Here is a 25,895-nt window from a genome sequence, read left to right as displayed (position 1 = left end):
ATGCAGCTGGAGATAAATCACCCATTGGCTGGGGCTGCAGCTGGTGGAGGCTTGAGAAATGAGGTTTTTGGCCTTAACTCCGCTGTTCGTGCTCCCGTGACCATAACGGAGCCCGATCCGCAGACTTTCTTTTTAGAAGGAAAAAAAAATGTCAAGCATATTTTCCGAGGTTTAATTTCCTCCCAATGTCCTGAAGAAACCTTCCTAAAAGCTTGTGCTACCTCAACCCGAGACTCTGCTAGTAACATCAAAGACTTTGAAACTGAGACCCAGTGTGACGTTGCTAAAGTAAATAAAACCCAGGGGAGGAGGGAAATTAAAAAGAGCTGGGGTCTAGGAGAAGCTGAACCTCCACCAAGAAGGTGAAAAAGGGAGGTGGGGTGGGGGAGAGGGGAAGAATTCTGAGGGTTTAGAATTCTGGAAAAGGAAAATACACTAGGGTTGCCAGATTCAGCAAATAAAAACCTTGGATGCCTAGCTCACTTCGAATTTCAGATGAGCAATAAATAATTTTTTTTTAGTGTATAAGTGTGTCCCACACAATATTGGGGCATATTTATATTAAATATTGCATGGGATAAATTTGTATTAAAAATATTATTCATTGCCTACCGGAAATTCAAATTTAACTAGGCCTCCTGGACTTTATCTGGCAACCCTAAAACATACAGACAAATAGATCTTAACTGATTAGCGTACCATTAACTAGGTGCCTGAGTTAAACTGAGTGTCTCTGTGCTTGCCTGGGTGTCTCTGGGCTCACCTGGCCCATGCAGGTGTCTCTGGCTTCCTATTTGCAGGCGGAGCGCAAATGCTAGAAGACGTGGAAGCAGATGAAAAGGGGAGGAGAGAAGGAAGGAGGAGATCCAGCTGGGAGGGCGAGGGGCCTGCATCCCCCCCACGCCCCACCCTCACCCCACTCCGTGCTACTCAGGCTGGAAAAGAGCTCCTCCAGCCCCAGATTAGGGCGACAATGTGCCTTTCCCTCTGTAGGCCAAGGATGGGAAGGGAAGGTCTGCAGAAACCGGGGAGCTGCTGCGCCCCAGCCCTGCAGCGATGGGAAGGGGGACTGAAGGCTTAACCGCGCCCCCACCCCCGCCCGCCCTCACACTCAGCGCCACCCCGTCCCCGTCTCCCCGCCTCCCTGCGCCCCGCATCTTTCTCCCAGGGCTGCCTCCCTCCACCCTCCTCTCTCCCCACCTCGCGTCCCTCCAAATAAGGACGCCGGAGGCAGAGCAGCGGTCAGGCGAGGACGGCCTGGGGCTGCTCCCCTCCGCCGGGCCGAAGCGCTGCCCGCGCGGCCGGGAGGGAGCCGGGGCGCCCCCTGCACCCCGCCGGCCCGGCTCCGGGGCGGCGGCCAGCGCCACGTGGAGGTGAGACGCGGCCTGCGGGGCCGCCGGGCAGTGGGGCCAGCCCTGCGCTGCGGGCGCCCGGGGCGGGGGGGTGGGGGGGGGGTGGCGGCTGACGTGGCAGCGCCAGGACGCGCCACATCCTCGGGCCCAGACTTCGCTCCAGGAGCCGACCCAAAGAAAATAATCCGGACGGAGAAGGAGATGGGTCCGGAAGTAGTCACCGCCGCTTAAGGGAAATGGTTCAGTAAATCTTGGCACCTCAGCACAGTGGAGGGTTATTTTCTCCCTTCTGGCGTTCCTTAAGGCCGCCAGCGACTAGGTACACAAAAGCGGGAATAAGCCGGTGCTTTCCCCTGGGGGGCGGTTCACAAGCAAAATGATGGCCATTAAGGGCACAGACTTCGGAGCCAGGTAGCCGCGGGTCTGCCTCCTCATCTGTGAGAGGGGACCCCAGGGGGAAGGGGTGAGGGTTCAGCGAGGTGATGCCCATCAGGCACTCGGCACGTAGGTACAGCTCCCGACAGTTACCACCTATCCTTCTTGCTGTTACCATAGGAATGTGATGTGCAAACTAGGATGCAGGCACAGAGGAGGATGGGCAAAGTGCCACACCGCAAGGGCACAGAAGCGACTCGGAGTACCCAGGAGAGGGCTGCTAAGCGCCACAAGAGAGGAATGAACAAGCTCTGAGCACAGAGAATGATGCGTTTAATCCTGCCTGGGGATGTCACCAAAGGCCCCCATGGGTGATGGCTCAGCTGGGACTTGAAGTGTGTATAGAAGTTTGCTGGATGGATAAGAAATGAAAAGGCACTTCAGGCAGAAGCAAATATGCGGGCCAAGAGGAGGAGAGAAGGGGCAAGGTGAATTCTAAGAACAACTTCTAAGTGTCTTGTGGAGAAGCAGATTCGTGTCCAGAGTTACAGCCCTTCACTACGTGCCTCTGTCCTCAGCTGCATGTGTGCCAAACCAGCCCTCCCTCTGTGACCACTTAGCCCTTGGCTCTGCACACTCAAGACCCCACCAGGCACAGCCTCTATCAGGGCAAAGTCCACAACCTTTCAGTGACCACCTCAACCCTCTCAAGATGCTCTGAGGCCAGCATCAAAAGGGAAGGCTCTGGGTCTTTATCTTTTTCTTCCCACAATGATTCTCCACCCCTATGCAAATCTGCTCACCCTTTCCCAGCAAACTTTGAGCTTTTCACATCAAGGAGTAGGGGCGAGCCACTTTTATGTCCACTGACTCAAATCCAAGTGAAAAGACCCCAAGTTCTTGAAAGAAGGGACAGTGGTGAGAATATTAATCATAATAGTTAACAAACATGGTAACTTCATCTACACCGAGCACGTCACCGACACTTCCCTATCAATCACTGGTCTTATCCCCTGGTTTTAGATGGTGCAGCCGAGTTGAAATGATCTGCTCAAGGCCACCCAGCTAGTGATGGTGAATCTGAGATTCAAACCCCAGGCTGCCTTACCCCCGAATCCATCCCCTTACCCCTAGGCCATGCTATTCAAGAAACTAAATTTGTCTAGCGAGGGCTTTGATCAAGAGTAGGGAGAAGGCAGGGATCCTGACTTCTTCACCTGGAGGACAGGTTCACTGGTGAGGTGGTCACCAGCCCAGCAGGGACACAACCACAGACCCAAGTGCCACACGTTGAGTATCCTCTATACTCCAGACACTGCCCTGCATGCCGTGTCTCTATCAGTTAGGTCCCAGCGCGAAACCAATACCACACAAGTTCTTTCAACCGAGGGAATTTAATAAAGGAGATCTGTTTTGCAGCTTGGACTTTCTGAGGAACCAAACAAGGTGGCAAGGTGACCAGAGAGTTTAGCTACAGCAGGAACTCACTGCCACACAAGGGCCAAGACAGAAAAAGACACAAAGAGGTGAGGTTACCAGAGCCCATGGTTCAGGCCACCTGGAAGGAGCTGAAACCACAGCGGAGATGTAGCCACTGCCAGGGAAGCCACCAGAAGCATGAGGTGGGGTGGGAAGGGGCACCCTGACAACTACCCTCTGAGGTACTTACTTTTATCCCATTTTAGAGATAAGGAAATTGAGTCTGGGAGAGTTAAGTGACTGACCCAACCAAAGTGAAGGTCAGTGAAACCCTGATTTAAACCCAGGTCAGTGTGTCTGTCTTCACAGCTCAGGCCAAACCAGTCACCTCAGGGGCTTTGTGAACCACGGCGAATTCAGCAACAACAGAAGAAGATGATTTAGGAGCCGCCAGTTCCCAAAGACTTGATCGGTGTGGGGTCAGGGACCAAGGGCCCTGGGGTGACAATGGTGCTCGGGTTTCTCTCCTCTCCTGTCCCCCCAAGTCCCAGCTGTAGCCCACAGAGGAAAGTTAAGCCACAGCCAGGACGCTGGGTGTTGGGACTAAGGGTGATTTTTATTTTTTCCTTGTGCTCTTCTGTATTTTCCAAAATTTCCCAGAGGAACATGCACATCCTCATTAATGAGAAGGACAGAGAGTCTCCAGGCATCACGGAAAAAGTAGCAGGCCCCAGAGAAGCCTTTAGCAGACAAAAATTGGGGCAAAAGATGATGACAGGAGGGAAGACTGGCCAACACAGACAGCTTGTCACTGTCCTGCTGCTGCCTCCCCTGGGAGGGGACACGACCAGGAGGTGACATGCCATGGTGTGGGCTTCCCTCCACACATACACACACACACACGACACACAAATGTACACACAAAGACACACGTGTGCTCTTATAAACTGAGACACACACACATACACACACATTTGCTTACATGTACACACGAAACACACATATAAACACACATTCCCACGCATACACATATCCACACATGCACACACCCTAACACACACTTGTATAGTTACACATGCCAAACAAACCTCTTGTACACATGCACGCACACACGGACACACACAGGTTTGTTCTGCTTTACTTTGTAAACGGGACTTGGCAAAATTCCCCTGTCACCATGTCTCCCAAAGTATCATCTGGCTTCCCTGGAGTGGCTCTGGGTGACACGGCCCAGGGTGGGGGACGCACGCCCCTCAGGGGTGGGCTCCAGGGAGCACCTCCCCCTGTGACTTCGGCTGGGGTCACCCTGCGTAGCTGCCCCCACTCTCAGGAGGGGCTGCTGTTTGCAGAGTCCACAGACAGGCCCCTGGAGTCAGCATGCTTGGGCCAAGCCCCTGCCCCTCAGTTTGCCTCAGTTTCCTCATCTGTGGAAGGGGCCTCCAGCTTTAGAGACCCAGCACAGTGGGCCCCCCTGTGCCGCATCAGGGCCTTGTAGCTCGAGCTGCAGACTCAGGGCCTCCTGACCCTGCAGGCAGCTGGAGGGGAATTTAATTCAGAGGCCGAAGTGCACCCACCACAGTCATTGTGGCTATAAATACACACGTAGTCACTCATCAGAGAGCCCAGGTGGCAGGGACAGGGGGAGGGGGGTGGGAAGGGGAGGCGGGGGTGGGGGGCAGGGGGAGAGAACACCCCCAGCAGTGCATTCACCCTCTCTGGCTCCCTGCAGGTTAACCGCAGCCCCATAGCTCGCCAGAAACATCTGCCTGCATGTTTCCTAGATGACAGTCTGAGCAGCAAAGGGCCTGGGATGGGGGAGCCAGCGGGGAGCTGACAGCCTCCAGGAGGTCTAGAACAGGAAGGGGGTGGCCCGCACTGTACCTGCAGGTGTGGGGACAGGGTCTCATGGGCAAGCCTGTGGCTTGTAAGCCCCAAGGCAGGGGACCTGCTCAGAGAAAGCTAAGATTCCGCTACAGAGTGAGATAACCTTCCAAACTGAGTGCCCCACAGAGACTGAATTTAAGAGTTTTTGCCTCGTTAGAGAAAGATCTTTCTCATTACATCGCAGGATGGTTGAGGACAGGAAATAAGCTTGAAATGACCTGAACTCAACATCCCTTAGAAGAGGGGAAGTGAGCCCCCAGTGATCCAGGAGTAAGGAGTGGGCCCACCAGGAAAGGGGTAATCCCAGGGTGTCCAGAGTAGTGCTGCACTTTGACCCTGCTGAGAGAGCCCCTGCCCCGAGCATTGGGCCCTATAGAGCCCCAACTCTGGCTCTTCTGGGCCATGCTTCTCCCTACAGAGTCAGGAGCTGGTGAGGCCACGGGGAGATGCCCAGCTAGATGATCCTATGTGCCCCTTCTTCTAGGGCACATCCCTAGGTCCAAGGAGTGGTCCAGGGGCCGCTGGCTGCAAGATGCCTACCGCGGTAGCTGCAGCAGCCAGGGTCCCAGTGGGAAACCAGAGCCCAGGCCAAGTGGTTCAATAGTAAATTAACACAAGGTAGCAGTAGCTGAAAAACTAACAGGGGTCAGCAAAGCAGCCTAGATCTTAGAAGCAGTAAGAAACTGCTGCTTCCCTAGGGCTGGAGGGGACAAAGTAAGAGAGGGTATATCAGGAGCTGGACCCATGCCCAGCAGGAGCTGGAACCGTGGACGGGACACAGCCACAGCTGCAGACACCACTCTGAGCAGGGAGGTCTGCGGGGAACCTTACCCGGGATTCTCCCTTCCTCCCAGGCGCCACTCTCCCTCCAGCGCTTCCCATTGGCTGAAGCCACAGGAAGCCCGCGTGCAACGGAGCCTGGGAAATGTAGTCCACAGGGTCGGGCTCCGCAACCCGGCGGAGCGAGGGAGGGGGAGGGGGAGGGGGAATATGATGGCGAATAGGAGGACTGTAGCTAATGGCTCATCTGCACCGTGGAGAGGAGACCGTCGGCTACGCCTGCCTGACGGCAGGAGACTGCCTCTGCTGACACTTTGGCGTCTCCTCTGATCCATACAGCAGTGGAGGGGTGAGTCTTGAGAGAGTAGACGCTGTCACCCTCTCCCCATCAGGAGAGAGTGGGGGAATGACCTTGTGGGCACTTCAGGTCACTTGACCTAGGGTCTGGGGAGCTAGCACAGCTGGATTCCAGCCCTTGACCCTCCTTGCACAGTGGCTCCTGAGTGGCCCTGGCAGCCAGAGCTGGACATCTAACTCCTGGTTAGCAGAGCGAGGGTCAGCATGGGAGTGGGAGGCAGTTGCTGTTGGCGAAGCGTTTAGGAGTCTAGGCACTAAGCTTCATGCTTTAGGTGGACTGTTTCATTCTTTTAACAATCTTAAACCTCTAAGATACACACCAAGTGTGTCCCCATAAAACCCAGGAAAAAAATTCTTAGAGCCCCCCAGAATTAAAAAGTGAGTCCCAGGTGTCCACAAATAACTGAGAAAATTCAAAATCCTGAAACTGAAAAATGCGAACCTCCCAGGTCTGTGCACATGTAATGTGACTGCTTGAGGCCAAACTAGACCTTCGGGGGTCAACGTGATTGTCTATTAAGTAGACAGGAAAAAAATTCAGTTCTGCATGTGTTCTACGTAACAAGCGTGCATCAGCACCACTGCTGTTTTCAGCATTTATTGTGATTCAACATCATAAATTTTTCACGAGACATCATAAGTTAGAGGAAGAAATGGAGGATCAGAGAGGTGAAGCAACCTGCCCAGGGTCACACAGCTTATCCATGAGAGACAGCGTGTCATTCAATGATGGAGTGACACTAATTAACCTTCTGCCCACTACTGACATTTCCTCGCTTACCCAATCAAGTTCAAGGCTCCTGGCCCCTGGGCTGAGGTGGGCAGGGAAAGGGGAGATGTTGGGTGTGTATGTTCTGACAGCATCCCAAGGTCAAATACAATCTGGGGGAGGCACCGGAGTGAGGTGCCACCACTGAGTCCGTGTCACCATAGTGAGCACACTGCATGCGAATGGAACGGGGTCAGGACTCACTCCCATTGGTAGAGTCAACTCCCAGAAGCCTCCTCTCTGGTTCTCCCTGGCTTTTCCCTTTAAGCCAATAAGAAGACCACATATCGAAGGGGCTGCGGAGCTCTCCAGTCTCCCTTGCCCTGTGCAGGCCCAGAGGGGTTGAGTGGCTTGCCCAAGGTCACTGGGTGGAGGAGAACCACACGCCATGGCCTGCAGTTGCAAACCCGTTTCCTGGCCTGCTTCCTCTCTCGCACTCTAGAATGCCCCTTTGCCGCGAGAGTTTCGGTGGTTCAAACCTAGAGGGCAGAATGAGCTGGGTTGTATTTTTCACACACCCTTCACAGGTCACAGGCAAGATTTTACTCTTGAACTGAAAGTAGGAATTTATTAAGAATGGTTTAAGGCATAGCTCTCTCCCCCCTCCCCACCCCAAACACATTAGGATCTTTTCTCCCCACCCAAAAAGAAAAAATTATTCTACAGGGCAGAAAAGAGAAATTTGTGAGTTTTCCCATTCCTGGTGGGACATTTCCCCCAAAAGGCAATTAAGTCTTCACTGCTCAATAGGAAGAGGGCAGAACCCAGCCCCGCAGCTGCGTGTGACAGACAAAGGCAAGTGAGAGGAGAGCTCAGCTCAGCTCAGCTCAGGTCCAAGGCCACAGACTCAGGCCTCTCGTCCAAGCCTTCTATCAGGGAGCCAGTGAATCCACATCTTCCGGGTTCCTCTAGGCTGCGTGGAGGGGAGGATTAAGATTCTCCCAGAATTCACGTGCTGTGGGGTCAGCAGTGCTGACAGCAGAGTTCATGGCTAATGAGCTACAGGGAGCAGGAGGCTCCTCCTTCCTCACTCGGAGATGGACAGTCCAGTTGGAAGCTGAGCTACCTCTGTACACAAGGATGGTCTTATATCAGTGAGCTTTTGCTGCGTAACAAACCACCCCAAAACTCAGGAGTTTAAAACAATAACCATTTATTTAGTTTATGGTTCTGCAGGTTAGCAATTTGGGCTGGGCTCAGCTAGCTGGTTCTTTTGGCCCCGGCTGGGCGGGCTCACTCCTACATCTTTGGCCAGCGTCAGGGTTTGCCAGGCCTGGCTGATCTAGGATGGCTTAGCTGAGGTGGGGTGCCTCAGCCTCATTCTCAGCAGGGGGGCCTGGGCTCCATACACGGGAGCTGGCAGGATCCCAAGACAAGAGCAGACGAACCCAAGGTCACAGAGTCACTTTGACTATATTCCAATGACTAAGTTAAGTCACAAGGGCAGGCCTGATTCAAAGAATGGGAAACTGGCCCCGGTTTTTCATGGGAGAAGCTGCAAAGTCCCCTCACAATGGGGCATGGTACAAGGGAGGACTGTCACCATGTACATAGATGATCCCCCCCAAGATGTCCTTTCTAAATTCTTCTAGGAACAAAGCAGGGGCTCCAGACTGGAAAAAAATAAGTTGAATAGAGTAGTCCATCTAAGCAAGGATTCTGTGGCACCAGCCTGATGTGCACCTGCTAAAGGCACACACCTTAAGCCTTAGCAGTGGTGAGCTGGAGCCCATGAGCACTGGTTCACCAGAGCCAGCTGGTAAGTACTCAGGAATTTTGTGAGCCTGTTGTTAAACTGTCAGAGCTTGAAATTGGCCACGGTGGGAGTATTTACACCCTGAGAATTGGCAAGCACCACAAATCAGAGAGCTGGTTTACCAGTGCACCACGGCCTTGAGGCCAAAACAAACACTTTCTCTTCTAGTCTAATAAGTAAGATGGACAGGTACGTAGCGAAAGCCTATAACACAGTCATCAGAAGATGGTGAGAGCAGTGCAAGAAGCCCATGAAGAGACGGCAGACTTCGAGGGAGAAGAACTCATACTTCCAGGGGGTGGGGCGGGGCGGGATTAGGAAGGGCATCATGGAGGAGGTGGCCTTTTAGCTGGGCCTCGAGGGATAAGTAAAGACTGCCTCAACCAGAGGTAAGGCAAAGGCAGAGAATGGGGCTGAGATCACAGCGTGTTGAGGACTATGACTTCGGCTTCCAGTGACAGGAGTTTAATTCTCCTCATCGTGACTTGAGAAGGAAGTGGTCCAGGCAGGCACATGGCCCTGCCCCCTGCCCCGGGTTCTGGAATCTCAAAGAACAGGTGCAGGACCTTCTCTCTCTCCCTCCCCGTCTCGGCAGCATCAGTGGTCCACCCGCCCTGGGTTTGACACCCGGCTGTGTGCGCTTGGACAAGCTGCTCTGTCTTTCTGAATCCTAGTTTCCTCCTCTGTGAAATGGATCGAAAGTAACTCCAGGGTTACCAGGATCCAGAGGGTGCATCCGGGGAGGAACATCTGCAAACATGGTGACAGTCCTCCTCTCCTGCCTGCATCCGTGCCCCTGTGTGAGGGGACTTTGCCGCTTCTCCCACGAAGAGCTGGGGCCAGTTTCCCAATCCTTGAATCAGGCCTGGCCTTGTGACTTAGCCATTGGAATATGGCTGAGCACGTTGGAATAACGGCATGGTGGCTGACCCCAGGGTAGACACTCTTGGGGAGTGTGTGTGAGAGAGAGAGACAGACAGACAGGCAGGCAGATGGGTTCTTTCCTTCTTCCCAGGCCCTGGCCAAGTCCTTCCCGCCTCCCTCCATCTGCTCCTGGTGGGGCGGGGCGGCTGTGGGGAGGAGGCCCAGATGGCCTGGCCTCGTGGAGGCTGGTTCTCCGTGGGCAGCTGCGCTGAACCTTGACCACTCCAGTCCAGCTTCGCTGAGGGAGCCACTTCAAACAAAGGGTCCCTGGGGAAACCTGGCCCCAGCACCCAGCCCCCGGCCTGTCACCTTCACCCGCAGCCCATGCCCTCCAGGAAGGGGCTGTACCAGCCAGGCCTGCCTGAAAAGGCCTCTTTGGGAAACAGTGCCGACCCCTCCAGGTACAAGGGGGAGGGCTGTGCCCCTGAGGCAGGGCCCGGGTACAAGCGAGGAGGGCGTGAGGGCAGGAAACCGGCAGGGGCAGGGATCCAGGCAAATATTTGGCAGATCAATGCTCAAGGCTGACCCTGATGGTTCACCACGGGGTCCAGCTGCTCTCCCCCACACCTCCCCTCACTGCAGGGACAAGTGTTTCTAGCTGAGGTCAGGGGCCCACCCATTTTCCCAACCCCTGGCCTAGAGCGCCCTGCCTTGCCCATCCAAGCCCAGGCGGTCCCAGGACAAATCATTTTCTCCCGCAGAGTGAGCCTCCGGGAGAGGCCAGCATCAGGCACCAAGCGCGTCCCCCTGGAGAAAGCGCAGCTGGCCTGTGCTGCCCCAGCCGCCCCAGCGCACCTCCCCGGCCCCTCCAGCTGGTGAGGGCGTCCCTTCCAAGCCCCTGTGGGAGACAACCTCGGAGGGAGCCGGACCCACATCCCCTGTGGCTGGAGAGGGAGTCCTGCGCTTCCTCAGAAAGCTTCTGCGCCCTGCCAGCCGAGAGCCAAGAGCTCGGCCCTGCTTTGTTGCACTTACTGGAGGGCTGAAAATAACCTGCCACTGCCAAGGCAGGCCTTGAGAGCCCAGGGGAGCCGGCGCGGAGAGCGGCGATCCAGCACCTGGCACAGTTAAAAGGAGAAACACCGTCCCCCCGTCAGCGCAGAGCGAGCCAGCCTCCTGGGCGCAGCACCCGCCCCGCCCCCACCACTTTGTCTCCGAGACTTTCCCTTCGGTTTCTTCCTCCTGCAAGTGAAGGAGCTTCCCTGCACCCCTGCTCCCCGCCTCCCCCCCGTGCCCGACCCTTTCTCCTTCCACAGCCTGGACCACCTTCATCCCTGGCTGGAGCCTGGGGCTGCCTGCCTGATGACTGCCGTTTGACACGTGTCAGAGCAGAGGCTCTCCTGCGGAATGCCCAGGAAACTTCAAATTCTTCTGGCAAAGCCACAATTAGCAACCAGGCTTAAACTGAAAATTCCCTTAGTGGGTACTAACCCAGCGGCTTAAATTCAAGAGACATGTCTTGACATCCTGCCTCGGTCAGTCTTAATCTTCTCCGGACCTCAGGCCTCTTTGAAAATCCGATGAAAGCTGTGGGCCCAGAGCAGCCTCCTCCAAGCAGTTTGAGAGAATGTGTGGATAGTGTGAATCCCATCCAGGACCCCCCCCCCCATCCCCAAGTGAGGAAGCCTCGATGTGCTGGAAGCTGGAGCGGAGGGAGAAAAGGCACGCACACACCAGCCGATGCTGCGCGCATGGAGGGCTGAGGGCCAGGGGCTGTGGGAGGAGGGCCAGGACAAACTAGGTGTGGAGGGAAGAGGGTGTATTAGAATGGGGTTTTGAAGGCCAGATAAGATTTAACCAGAGAGAAAATGTACAGTTACCAAACTTGTGGTCACAGGACATGAAAAAGCAAACTTGTTTGGAAGCAGGGACGGATGAAGGACTGCTACATGGTGTAAGGGCCAGTGTATTGGTTTTCCATTGCTGTGTAACAAGCAACACACTCATTATTTCACCTTCCCTTTGGGAAGGTGGTTGCCATGGTTACAGGGAAGCAGGGCTGTAGCCATGGGGATGGAGAAGAAAGACCCAGTATCCACCTGGCTGACCCTCGTTTCCTTTTGGCTTCTACTCAAATGTCAGCTGGTCAATAAGGCTTTCCCTGTCTGCCTGCTTCTTCTCCCAGCCCCTGCCCCAGCCGTGTTGTCTCACAGCCCTTACCACCATTTCTCATGCTCTGTGTTTGCCTGTTTACCTGCTCATTGTCCTTCTCTCCCTCATAGAGTGTAAAAATTTCGCTTGGTTTACTGCTGTATTTCCAGCCACCAGAACAGTGCCTGGGGTAGAGTACACGTTCTGCATTTATTTGCTAAGTAAAAGAATAAGTGAATGAATGGATGAATCAGTTCAAGAGAAATTCTGGCAATAGACTTGCTAGAACTCCATGCAGTTAATTCCCTGGCAGCAGAAGAAGGAAGCACTGGTGACGCACTGCGGTTTCTGTCTTGATGGATTACATGGCGGCGCCCAGCACCTCTGGAAGGGGTGGATCAAAGTGGGATGTGGGCACTGAGTTTAACTTTGATCGAGATGGTTGAGATCTGCCAGGTCGGGATATTTAGGGAGAAGTCGGAGTTGTGAGATTCAGAGCTCATGAGATAAGTAGGAAACAAGGGAACAGATTCTGCGGTCAGCACTAATACAGAGTAGATGAAGTCATGAGGTTAAATGACAGGTGAGAACCAAGGATGCGCGTGGAAGGAAGGAGCCAGTCTGCGAGGCAGGAGAAGATGCAGGGACACCACAGAAAGAGTTCCTGGAAGGAAGGCAGGTCATGGTCAGTGCTACAGAGAAGCAAAGCAAACAAGACAAGAACCAAGAGGATTCGGTGACTGAGGGTCGCTGGTGACCATATGAGGGCAATCTCAGAGGAGTGGAGGATTCCAAGTCGAGGAGAGGCTGAAAATGGGTATCAGTTCCTCCTTCAAGGAGGAACATGGGGCAATGCTGGGAACAGACCTGATGGCGAGGGAGGGAGGAGGGGAGAAGAGGATGGATCCAAGGAGAGGAAGGAGATTCCGGGATGGATAAGAGTTGCTGGCCTGAAGGTGCAGACCTGGCAAGTGCGCCTGAATATTCCCCCCGCCGGCCCCGCCCGCCCCGCTTGAACTAGCTGTTGGAGAGAAGCTTAAAAGAGAATCGTCAGGGGAGCTGAGGGGTCTGAGGGCTGCGGTGACCCAGGGATCACTCTGCTCTCCCCTGTTCCTCCAGGGCTGGAGCCCATGACAGCATCTTCTAAAAGCAGGTGGCATTTTCTAAAACCGGCCGCAACAGTGTCTCCCATCCCATGTGCTTCCCTCCAGTGGGACCTTGACACAGCCCTCCTGTGTCCTCCACCTTGAACCTGGTGGGCCTCTGTGACTCAGCTAGGAGACTCTGGCATGAACCATGGTGGGTGACTTCATCCTCGTGGTTGGACCTCACGGCTGGACAGGGTCATGCAGCTTCTGAAGGTACCTCTCTTTGTCCTCAACGAGCCACCGGGGAATAAGTCTGATTATCCTAAAACCACCACAAAGAGGGACCCTCAGCCTGGCCTCAGCTGAACTCCCAGCCAGTACATCCAGGCGGCACCTGTCACCATGACTCTTGACCGTAATCTGCCTTGTTCCCTGGGGAGTTTCCCAGGGCCCTGCCCCTCCCCCACCCACCACCGTGCATTCCCCCATCCACACCCCGTCCAGGGCCCACTGATAAGCAAGCAGGCCCTGGGTGGGGTGTCCAGCCTGAGCAGGTCCCAAAGGTGATGGGCACAGGTCACCTGCCCAGCTCCCAGCTCCCCACCCACTCCACCCCAGGAAACAGAAAATCCAGAGACCATCCCAGGCCCAGCTGCACTCCAGGAAGAAACTGGGCAGGCCGCCCAGAATTACACAAAATGGACTTTGGGCTGATTGCCCAAGCTGGACTGATGCCCCCACCTTCTTAGAAAGGGCACTCTCCGGAACTGAGGCCACAGTTTGTCACGAAAGCCAGATGTTGGCAGAGCAGGACAGACGAGTGGGAGGGGCCCCTGGGGGTAGGACCAGGCATGTCCCCGGCGCCTCTCCCAGCCTGTCGGTCGGGGGAGGGGAAGGAGGCCCTCACGTGCTGGGCGTAGGTCATCCCCATCACTGCAGCAGCCCGGCTGCTTCCAAGAAAGGACAGCTGAGGCGTGTGGGACTCAGCCCCCAAACCCCAGCCTTTAGCCATGAGAGAAATAGAGTTTAGGGAGCATCACAAGATGGTCCTCCTTCGAGCAAAACCGGTAAATGAAAATCAGAAAAAAATATTCTGTACTTGTGCTAGGGTACATGTCACCTGCCATTTAAGACAGGATTTGACTGATTATTTAAACTGCTTTATTCTCAGGTACCCATTCTTTTAATAAATACTCAATGAGTATCTAATATCGCCAAGCACCAAAAGAAAAATACATGTTTTCATGAATACATATATGTGAGAATATGCAACGGCTATCTCCAGAACAGTGGTTCTAACCAGGGCCCCTGGGGACATCTGCCAATGTCTGGGGACATTTTTGGCATCTGGAGGACAGAGGCCAGGGATGATGCTAAAAATCTTGCAATGCCCAGGACAGTCCCCACAACACAGAATTATTTGGTCTGAAATGTTATTAGTGCTATGACTGAGAAACCCTGGCCTGACAAGATTAACATAACACAAGAAACAGGTGAGGGGTGGCTACCGGTGGGCCAGGGGTCCTGGGAGACCAGGATACACGGATGTGCAGGATGGTAGTTCTTCACTGTGTGCCTCTTTGAGCCATTTTTGTAGGATTTCTTACCGAATGCATGTATGGCTTATTTTCTCAAATGAATAACTCTGACTTGTTGCAGCCATACTTATCTGGTGACCTGCTCCCGGTTGTTGGGGGAAAGGAGTTTGAAGAGGAGGGAAGGCCAGGGCATGCACAGTCCCTGCCACCTGCAGCCCATGGTCCGTCCAGCCTCCTCTGGTCCAGGGCTTCTCAACCTCACCCACTGGCACGACGGCCCGTGTCACGCTTCCTGTCCTGTGCATTGTAGGAGGCTTAGCAGCATCCCTGGCTTCTGCCCAGTAGATGCCAGCAGCACCCTCCCCCTCGTGACAACCCAAAATATTCCCAGATACTTCCAAATGTCCGGGGGCAAGGGAGATAAAATTGCCCCTGGTTGGGATCCACTGTGCCAAACCTACACTGCAAATCCAAGCACAAAGAAGCTCCCATTCACTGACCTCATGAATTTACAGTGGTCCAGCCGGACCCTCAGCTTGACACGAGCCAGCACGAGGATGTGGAGAGAGCAGAAGTGCGTGGAGCAAAGGGTGGGGTCCCAGCCGCCTGCGGGAAGTGTTGCTCACAGATCCCTGAGAGTAAGAGGGACTTCAGGGCTTCTCTGAACCATCCACCCACCTCACCCAGGAGGAAATAGAGCAGAGGAGTGATGCGGCCAAAGTCACACAGTGAATGACGACCAGGTGATGCTGGCAGGACTCTATTCCCTGTGGCATCCCAAGATATCCCTTGGAGACTTTCCTTGTTCATCCACTCCCTGTTCCGTGGGCACCCCAGACTCTTCCAGGAGCCAGCATTGGGTGTTTTCTGCATTCACCCTGTTTTTCAAGAAGCAATCGCTCAACTGCTCCCAGCACAGCATGGGCTCCAGTGGGAACCGGCTTATTTGTAGACACAGAGCTGTCTCCTCGGGGCTCCTTCTGCAGCCACAGGCAGCTGGGACCTGGGGAAACCCAATTTGTAAAACTCTCCGACTTCTCTGCAGCAGAGAGCGGCAGGGAGGAATGGCATGAGACTCAACATCCACCTTGTTTCAGCTTGTTTGGGGAAGGCAAGTCCGGATGAGCCCGCCCTTGGCAATGACGTCGGCCAAGCAAGTCGGTCCCTTCTATTCTGGTGTGAAAGCCAGGTTGCTTTTCCCACTGTGAAGAACCCAGGCTTTGAAGCCGGACTGCCTGCGTTTGTAACCACTCTGCTACTTCCTGGCTGTGTGGTCTCAGGCAAGCTACTTAACTTCTCTGAGCCTGAGTAGCTGATCGATAAAAAGTGATGATAACAGTGACCTCTTCATAGTGTCATTAGGGTCAGCTGAGATACACCTGATGTTCTTAGCACGTGACCAGCACGTTGTAACTAGAGTTACAAGATCCCTGCTATTACTGTATCATTCATTATAAATATACTTATAAATACAATGTTTAATAATTTAATATAAATATCACATATTATCATAAACATAATAGTACCATGGCTCATAAACCCAATACAGGTTTTCACAAATAAATTCCAATTTGGGGAAAAACGGGCTGGAAAACTAATGAAAAATTTCTGGTCCTTTGTATGACATCCCTCCCCCCATCCTACATTGGAAAATAAAAAAGATTTTTTAAAAACAAATTTTAATAGTGTTCTAGCTCATCTGAACAGCACACAATTGCCCTGTTCTTGGTTTCGGCTGTCTTCCAGCTGCGGTGTTTTTCTCATTGATCAGAGAGAAATCCCCAAGGTCTGGCAAAGGAAGCTTTTAATTGCTCTGGATGGACTGCTTTTTGGCTTAGCTGCTCAGGCATATAAATGAGAGAGAGAGAGAGAAAATCACTTTGAGATTGCTTTGAGATAAATATATAGTCAGACCTCCCCTTTCCCAACCAGACCTAAAAGAGACCCCTGGCCGGGCTCCCCCAGCTCTGGGGAAAGAGGACACAAAGCAAGAACTGTATTTTCCTGATCTTTATCAGAGTAATTGTGGGTGATAATAACGGCGCTCTCCTGGTCCTATGCGCTTGCTGTAGGTGCGATTTCCCCAGAGGCAGACCTGAGACAAGCATCCTCGTCAACTTACTTCGTTTGGAGGGAATCCTGGAGGCACCAGGAAGGGAGAAGGAAAGTAACAGCCTATAAAGTTTGGGCTGTCAAGCAGGTTACCACTGGGGCACCAGGACCGTAACGCCACCTGGGAACTGTGGGGGCAGGTGCAGAGCACACACTCCAGCATCGACTTGTTCAAGGGACGAGGGAGCTGGGGGATTTATACCCCAGCCCATCAGTCACAGAGTGAGGGCTGCTCCTGGGGTATCAATTCCTTGGCCCTGGTAGTCACCCCCAGTGCAGGCAGCCAGAGGTGGCCCTGGGGCAGAGGGTCACAAGGGATAGAGTGGGGCCTTCTGGAAAGGGGATGTTGGGGGAGAAAGGGCACCGAGAGCACCCAAATAACAAACCCCAAAATATGATGATTCTTATTTCCCCACTCAAAAGATCCAAAGGATGTGTGACCTGATTGAATAGATAATCTTTTTTTAAGTAGGTGAAATAGTTAAATGTCTATGTAAACAATTAATTTATGACTTGTCATTCATGTCTACGATCACGTTACATATAACTGTATGTTAATTTAGAAGAGTTGCTGTCTTCATCCTCATTCCACGACTCAATCTCTTGCCACCCCTTCCAACTCATCTGTGCGCTCAGGGTCTCCGCCATCATCAAAGCCACCCTTTGAGTCATCTGAGTTTTCTGAGCACATCTTCTTCCCTCCCGTCTTGGTTCCCAGCAGTGGATACAGCATTTTTGGAATGTGTAGGATGCTTTCACTGGAATTTTTATCCCAAGCCTCGAACACCTATTTGCATAACATTAGGGCAGCTGGTGGTCCATTCATCCGGAGGTGTCAGTGCCTGTTCTCCATCCTGCAGCCACTGACTGCAGCTTTCTTAAGTGTCCTCAAAAGATCTGTTCACGCTCACATTGCAACCTATGATGCCATAGAGTCGGTTCCACACGTGGGTTAAACTTGCCAGACTCCTTTTCATTCAGCAGTTCCTCAGATGACCTTAGTAAATGGCCAAAACGACCCTATGGAGTTCGTTTCTGGTAACGTATCTCACCCAAACAGCTCTTGTTTGTTAAAAAAAATAATAATAATTGAGAGTGCCCCCACTACATGAAAGAATGTGTGTGATCTTTCTTGAACATAAGGAGCCCCCGATTCCAGGGATTGCCTGGGGGGTGGGGAAATTCAGTGTATCTAGAGTGGTTTGGGTGGTTCTGTTCATAAACACATCTACCTTTCACAACCATCCCTGAGGTGGGTTCTGTTATCATTCCTGTTTTACAGATGGAGAAACTGAGGCTTTGAGTGACTCAAAGAGCAATGGAGTGACAGTGGTGGGTGTGACTCCAGGATGTGCACACCGGCCCGCACCCCAAGCACACAGCCACCCCTGACGGGTAAGGGCTGTGCCCATAGCTGGTAGAACCCACCAGTCTGGAAACCCTGGAGGGAGAAAAGCCCCAGCTGACCCAGCAGGGTCCTCTCTCTACTCCCCCTGCTTTCCTGAGAACTAAGGGAGTGAGGGGCAGCCTCTACCACTCCAGCTGAAAACGTGTACAAGGAAATGCAGGGATCTGGGGCTCCTTCCCAAAACCAGGCTCAAGACCATTTCAGACAGGCAAGCAAATGTCTGCAAGAATTTTAAAAACAAGATAAAATAGAAAAATCTTGACTGCCTTTTCATTTTCTCTCCTGCTAATCAACCACTCTTGGGTGTTTGCAGACTGATGGAGCAGAAGAACTAGAGAGGAGTTAGGGAGAACAGAATTCAGCCCGGGGTTCTAGGAAGACACTGCCTCCCAGCACTCTCAGCCTCAGTGTCACCGTCTGTAAGCTGGGTATGATCTCCACCTAGTGGCGTATGATGAAGAGTAAGTAGAATGCGGCAGACACCAGGCAGCGCCCAACAGGGTCAATCCCCTTCCCCACCACCTCCGCCAACAACTCTTCGAACACCTACCAGGTACCACACTCTGCGAGAAACCAAAGGCAAGAGAAAGAGAGTCATCACCTGATCCAACTAACAAAAAAGATGAAAGCACATAAAACAGCACAGTAGCAGCCCGGCAAGCACTTTCTATGTCTGCCTTGTCTTTGAGACAAGTCTTATTGTCATCATCATTTTACAGATGAGGAAACTGAGTCTCGGGGATGGGAAGGAACTTGCCCACAGTCACCCAGTAAGTGGCAGAGGGGCGATTTGAACCCGGGTCTGACTGATAGCAGCAGAGAGAAGGGAGGGGTGGTGAGGGCTGCCAGGGGGCTGGGTCCCTCTGGAGTTGGGAAGGGGCCTGGGTGGAGAGGGGGAAGGGGTCTGGACAGTGGTGGAGCCAGACACCTCCCGTCTCCCGGCAAGGGCACCTCTGCTGAACCCCAAGGGCCTCCCTGTCTGCCAGAACCCCCAACCCCACTGGAGACCACTCCAGTCCAAGGCTACAGCCGATGGCTGTGGGGGGATTACCCTCATCTCTCCAAGTCGGGGGGGGGGGGGGGTCAAGGAAGCCCAGTGGTCGCATGTGCATCCCTGAGTCCCAGGCTGTTTCCTCCCTTCTGGAAATCAGGATGAGATGTGGAAGAAATGGGAGAGGGAGAAGGAAGCTCAGCAAAGACAGGAACCCGTTTTACCCCAAAGGACCATGACAAGAAGGGATATGACACAGCCTCGGCTCCTTAGTGCGTGGACAAAGCCGTGGGCCTCCCGGGGATGTTGGCCAGCCCGTCAGAAGGCCGCCCTTGGCCCTGCACTCCCATCTCTTCACAGCTGCGATATGCAGAGGGTTCTCAAGGGCAGGGCTGCAGTTTTGCAAACGGATCTTCAGAAAATTGTGCCTCCCGTCCGCCCGCAGCAGCCACGTCAGCAAACCACTGCGGAAGAGAAGTCTGCTGCCAACAGAGCTGGGAAGCGGCCCAGGAACCACACGCGACTCGGGGTGCTCTGTTTTAAATTAGCCGGCCGCTGCTCCCTCCCACTGGTGACAATAACCAGATTTGGGGGTGAGCGGGCATGCCCCAGTTCATGAACATTTGATGGACAATCCCCAAAGCGCGAGGCTGGGACTATCCACGGCCACACAGAGCCTCCAGCTCAGACAGCTCAGTGACCCTGAGAGAGGACCGGGCAAGGTGACGTCTGTGACCTGCCCAGCTGGGACATGCTCTAATTCCATATTCTCCTGGCCTCCTCAAAAAGTCTCCACCAGGTCTGGGAGACCTGGCCCCTGAGTGGTCCCCGCACCGTCTGAAAAAGGAATGTGAGGACTTTGTGATGATACTTCCAGACCTCACAATTTAGTTTCAAGAAAAGACTGGTAGACAGTTGTCATTTGGGGGCAGCCCTTTTCTTACCGGGGGAGGTGCTCCCACTGTTTGAATCTTGGAGGATGGTAGGTCCCTGCCTCCCAGACCAGAGGCCGGGGGGAGGGCATGGGCCTTGGCTCAGACAACAGGATAACCCTGCCCAGGACTCCCAGTGCTGAGCAAGAGATGAGAACACGCAGGAACCAGTCAGTGTTCACACTGTGGCAGCAGCCGCTGGGGGTCGAGGCAGAAGCTGAAGGCCATTAGCAGCGACGTCCAGCAGTGGCCATGTCCATGGTGGTTTCCAAGCCAGCCCATCCCGTGCCTTTGCCCGTAGTCCTGCCACCAAGCCACCCACGGCCCCAGTCCACTTTCCAAGCCCACAACTTCAGGTTCTCTGTAGATTCTCAAGCCAGCCAATAATCTCTCAATAGATTCTTTTCTTGCTTAAAGCTAGCTACAGTTGACTTCTGTGGCTCGCTCCCCCAAAACACTGACAGAAAGTAAGCCAAACTATTCTTTTTTCATTCAAGAGTTAAATAATATCAAAGAATAATTTGGGGGATGGAGGTAAAAGTATGACTCTCATCAAATTATAAAGGTTCTATTAACTCATTCATTAATGAGGAAAACAACTGAGCTGTTCCAAGTGGTTCAAAGGGGAATTCCAAGAATCACACAGGTAGAGGTAATCAGAATGTTGGAATCACCTTACATATAGGTGCAGAAGAAGTCTATCCACAGGGCAATAATCAGTTGGATTCCACAGGACCAGATTAATGTACATTTCTCTAAACACCGGTCATGGGCATTATTGCTGGTTTTCAGCGACTTACAAAGTTGTAAAATAGCTCAAAGGCAGTGACAGGCAGAGAGAGCCTGGAAGGGGGCCCAGACAGGACACCAGTAATCTTTTTATTTCTCTCATCCATTTGAGAGTCTTTCACTAACTTGTCCTTACAACAATACAGGAGATGACCAAATGAGTGGGAGACACACTCAGAAGATCCTAACCACTGCAGGCTGGAATCGTGTGGGAAGTTCTTAGAGGAACTTGAGCTGGGTTTTAAGGGCTAAGAGTTGGAAAGGAGGGTTTTCTGGAAAGTGTGAGCAGAAGTTTGGGGGCAGTAAGGAAGCTGGCATGACCCATTGGCAGATTAGACCGGTCTGCCCAGAAAAGCTGGCTTGTGAAGGAAACCGGCAATAACAAGGTTGGAAATATACTTTGGGACATCCTCGTGGCTTATTATTAACAGTCTTGGGGAAAGGGATATAAATTGACAAAATAAAAATAGTGTAGAATAGTCATCTGAAAGGGACGCTTGGCAGTGCCCCGTCCCTTAGTCTGCTCATAGTAGACACTATGAGGACACTTTCCTACTCTTTTTCAGCAGTGTCCCCCTCCTTGCTGAGGATGGAGCAGCAGGCAGTCAGCTCTCACACAGATGAGCCCACCCCTTGGTGGGAGGAGGAAGGGATAGGATTTAAACTCAGAAAGACCCAACTACAATCAGGGGATGCAGACTCCGGAGTGGTAAGAACCGATAAACATGTAGAATTAGTGTCTGGGTTGTTACCATGGCAACCCAGAATCCGCTGCACACTACTTTTGGGGGACCCGAGGGGCAGAGCCTCTAAGACACAGTCAGTCTGCGGGGAAGTGGGGAACAGGCTGGCAGAGGAGTGACCACAGGCCCAGGTGCCTGGCAACCTCTGGTCCCCGAGGCTGCACAGCTCCTCCCACTGCCCAGGTCTCTACAGGGAAACTTTCTCCCTTAAATTCACTTGAATGGCTCTCTGCTCCTTGCCCCCAAACAGGATCCAAGGAGCATGAAGAACCCTGAGTCATTTGGTCCCCAACACCCACCCTCCCTGCATCTGGGCAATGTTTGCAGAACTGTTGAATAAAGATTGAACGAATGAATGAACAGTGAACAGTACAAAATTCCGTCGTTTCACTTCTTTCAAAAAGAACCAGGAACCTTCCACTCCATCCCCCACCTGTTTGTTAATAAACACCAATGGCTCCCTTTCGCTGGGCACTCACCAGTGCCCGGCACTATGCTAAGACCCACACACTTTAGAAGCAGCTTTAGCCAACTGCCTGAGTCTGATACCTGGCTCTGCCTCCTAGCACACTGCCTGTCCAATAGTGTGACCTTCGGAAACTTACTTAACCTCTCTGAGGGTCAGTTTCCTCACATACAGAACGGGGATAATGATTTACATGCCTCAGTAAGTTGTTGCGGGGATTCGGTGAAAACAGGCAAAGCCCTAAAAATGATGCCTGATACAAAGGAAATGATCAATAAATATTAGAGATAATCTTCAAAACGCCATTCAGAAGTCACCCCCATTTCAGAGATGGTAAACTAATGCTTGGAGAGGTTAAGCCCTCCCCTGAGCTGGTTAGTAGTGGGGCTGGGGTTCCGACCCATGGCTGACTCCTGAACGTGTCTGCAGGCTATGTTGTGTAGCTTAAACGTCTGGTGTGCACCTAAGTACACAGCGCAAGGTGCTGGGGATACGGCTGTCACCAAAACACACCCAGCCCCCGCGCCCAAGCTGGAGGCTGAACTGGCCGGCCCTCCGGGCAGCCCGAGCTGCGGCCAGGAGCACCCGCTCGCTCAGGGATGCCCGCCGCCCGCGGACGACTCGGGCCAGCGGCCTGGGCGGTTCACGTGGCGGGGAGGAAGGGGAACCCACGGCAGGAGGGACACCCTGTTGTGGGTGGCCGGCGTCTCCGAGAGCGCCCGCTGCATCACTCACTGAAGCTGGCCATGTTTAAATCCACCTTTTAATATAAAAGTCCAGTCCTAGCGGGAGTAAACCCGGAGGGAGAGGCGGGTTCGGGTGCGAGGCAGGGTCCTGCCCGCCCAGGCTGCTCGGCCGCGAGCGCGGAGCCTGCGAGAGGCCGCCACGTAGCGGAGCCGGCCTTCCGGTCTCCAGCCCGGCCCACTCAGTGCGCCGCTTCCCACTAGCTCCCAAGCGACGCGAGGGCTCGGGGGCGGGCTCACCAAGCCCCGCCCCGTCTCCGTCCCCGCCCCCTTCCCCTCCCCCAGCCCCATCGGCCAGCCTGGCTGACCACCCCGGGGGCTCCTCTCTCCCCCTCCCCGGGTCCCCCTCTCCTGTGGCCCTGTCCCTCTACAGCCACCTTTTCCCTGCACGCTCACACGCACACCTCTCACTCCACCAGCACACAGTCCCTCCAGGCTTTCTTCCTTACTAACCCCCAGAAGTTCAAGGGCATCAGCTCCAGCATCAGACTGGCTGGGTTCAAATCCCTCCTTGCTGGCTATGTGACTCTGGGCAAGCTACTTAATCCCTCTGGATCCCAGTTTCTCCATCTGTAAAATGGGGATGATAGTAACAAGTACTCACTCCCTACGGTTATTGGGAAGATTAACTAAAATAGCACAAATAAAAGGCCTGGCTTACAATCAGCGCTGCTCTCCCATAGGCATGAAAAGGACTAATTATTAGAATACAGAGCCTAATCTTCCCGAGGGGACTTAAGGTTGGCCAAAGGAGGGCCCTGTTTCCAGGGACAGGAATTAACGTTTTGCTTCAGAATAGCCAGAAGGCAGTAGGAGGTGGAGGAGCCTCTGTCTTCTAGACACCGAAGTCAGTTGAATTCCAAAGTCTATGTTTGTTTGTTTTAATTTTATTGAAGATAGTCAGTTTACACTGTTGTGTCAGTTTCCAGTGTACAGTGTAATATTTGTTTATTCGGCACTTACTGAGCATCATCTGTGTGCCAGGCACCACGCAGGGAAAACAGACTCCTGCAGGTCAAGGAGCTCTCAGAATCCAGAGGTACCAAGCAAGATATTGCTGAAAGCAATACAGAAAAGTACAGAAAATGCTACCGAAACAGAAGAACCAGCTCCAAGTCTATGGGGGCAACTAGAAACCTCTCTGGGGTGACCAGGAGCTGGGTCTCCATGGACCTAGACAGAAGCGCCCGCTTCCTGAGCTCTCGGCTGCGTGGTAGGTCCAGTTTGCTCTGCCAGGGAAGCAGGCAGAATTCCGCAGCCCCATTCAGCTGATGGAGAAGTGGAGGCCTGGAGAAGAAGTGACATCTTCCCCCAGAGCAGACTTTTAGTAAAAGGATGCTCTCTCTGATCCTAAATGACCAGCGCTTTCTGCTTCCACGCTTGGCAGGAGTTTGCAGGAAGACAAGAAGATGGGGGGAGGAGACGGGCTGGACAGATAAGCCAGGGCCTGGCGCGGGGTCTGGACTTTGTCCTGTGTGGACGCAGCGAGCCTGCACAGAAGTGTCCACACCTCCACGGTGCTCCACCCCTGCAAGGCCAGACTTCGTCCTTGTAATTCCCAGAACTGCCCCGAAACAGGGCTCCTCACCACTACACGTGGCCTAAGCACAGTGATTTAAAAGGAAGCTACCCTGGGAGTGCAGGAGCCTTTCCCCAAGGAGAATCATTTCCTAACCTGCCTGGCCCTTGCTGTGTCCACACAGGCAGCCGGCCAGAGGAGGATGTGGGGGCACTATCATTCACTGGGCACTGGATGAGTCAGGCCCTCTGCAGGGACCACGAATATCAGTCCCCTCCATCCTGAAAATCAGAACCCCAGCGCAAGCATCACTGACACCAAGCAGAATGGAAAGCTCTGTGTCAGAGCAGCCCGGAATGAGAGCAGGCCTGGACCCCGGCTCTGGCTGAGCCCTGCAGACATCTGAGGGGCTGTGGAGGATTTGGCCTCCCTCTCAGTGCTGCAGGCTGGGAGGCGGGGGCTCTCCTGGTTTACTCTGACCCCACGGGTAGCAGGGACAGGGCCTCCTTGGCAGGAGTGAGGTCAGACCAAGCAGGAGGCCCTGGCCAGCTTTGGCCCTTCGCAGGCAGGGTGGCCAGACTTACCAATAAAAATACAGGATGCCCAGTTACATTTGAATTTCAGATAAACCAGAAATAATGTTTAGTATAAAGTGTCCCATGGATTGGGGCGGTAGGAATTGGGATGAAGAGAAAGGGACAGATTGAAGAACTGATTTGGAGACAGGCTAGATGGGGATCGGCCATGAGCTGGATGTAGGAGACGAGGATGCTGGAGAAGTCAAGGATGCCCCACGGGCTCCAGGCTGCAGCAGCTGTGTGGTTGGTGGGGCCACTAAGTGAATGAGGGAGATGGAGGAGGATCAGATTAGCAAGGGAAACGAGGGGTTCCATTTCTGGTGTGTTAAACTTAGGGTGTTTATTTGAGCCCCGAGTGAAGGTTGTACAGGTCTGGGGCTTAAGGAAAGGCCATACTGGGTATTTAAAGCCATGGTTCCAATGCAACCACCGGGGGAGTGAGAGTTCAGAGAGCAGAGACAATGGTCCAGAACTAGGCCTGAAGTCCCTCAATTTTTGCAGGTCACTCAGAGAAGGAGGGGCAGCCAAGGAAAGGAAGTCAGAACAGTCAGGGAGGCAGGAGGAAAATCCACAGGGGCGGCAGGCAAGAGGGCAACAGAGGAGCAACTTTCCAGAAGGCAAGAGGCTGACCATGTTGGATGCTGCAGGGAGGTCTGGGGAAGTGGGGAGCAGAAACCAAGACTGGCTTGCAGCGGACTGAAGGGAGAATTAGAGGGGAGGATGCGGGGGCAGCAAACCGGCAAATGTACCACGTCCATCAGGAAATCCTGCAGTGCGCATGGGGCTGCTGGCGGAGGGATCCAGAGGGCGGTGGAGTCCCGGGAGGTTTCCATCCGTAAGCTTAGGGGCACATCCATGCCTGGAAGCGTGGAGACAAATCATGACCACCATCTAACTGGCAGTGGGACCCTGGACAAATCAAGTAAAGCGCATTGTAAACAAGGGTCTTTGAAAGTGTCTTAAGTGGCATAAAAGAGTGTGGGAGATGAACGCACGCCGCAGCAACGGATGGATCTCAGAACCGTGATGGAGCATGGAAAAAGCCAGCCTCAAAATAGTATATGAGGTCTGAGTACATTTAGAAGGTCTAGAACAGGCAAAACTAATCTACGATGAAATAAAGATCAGAACCGTGGCTGCCTCTGGGGACAGGGTTGGAGTGGATGGACTGCGAAGGGGCTTGAGGGAAACTTCTGGGTGACAGCAACGGTCTGAAACTTGACCGGGTTTTGATTCACACAGCTGTGTGCATTTGTCAAAACTCAGCATATGGTATACATTTAA

The 25,895-nt window shown here is 53.4% G+C and overlaps 2 long non-coding RNA genes across 2 annotated transcripts; both read left to right on the top strand.

Annotated features, from left to right (window-relative positions):
* Positions 1 to 1,042: 1,042 nt before the first annotated feature.
* Positions 1,043 to 2,220, top strand: LOC141574099 (uncharacterized). The gene is made up of 2 exons (XR_012500769.1): positions 1,043 to 1,373; positions 1,908 to 2,220. It is a non-coding gene; the product is annotated as an uncharacterized LOC141574099 (long non-coding RNA).
* A 3,799-nt stretch (positions 2,221 to 6,019) lies between these two features.
* Positions 6,020 to 21,660, top strand: LOC141574098 (uncharacterized). The gene is made up of 3 exons (XR_012500768.1): positions 6,020 to 6,159; positions 17,725 to 17,837; positions 18,164 to 21,660. It is a non-coding gene; the product is annotated as an uncharacterized LOC141574098 (long non-coding RNA).
* Positions 21,661 to 25,895: the final 4,235 nt, after the last annotated feature.

Source organism: Camelus bactrianus, chromosome 19 (assembly GCF_048773025.1).
Source record: "Camelus bactrianus isolate YW-2024 breed Bactrian camel chromosome 19, ASM4877302v1, whole genome shotgun sequence".
Taxonomy (NCBI): domain Eukaryota; kingdom Metazoa; phylum Chordata; class Mammalia; order Artiodactyla; family Camelidae; genus Camelus; species Camelus bactrianus.
Note: the sequence above shows the minus strand (reverse complement) of the source record. Positions and strands in the feature narration are given on the sequence as shown.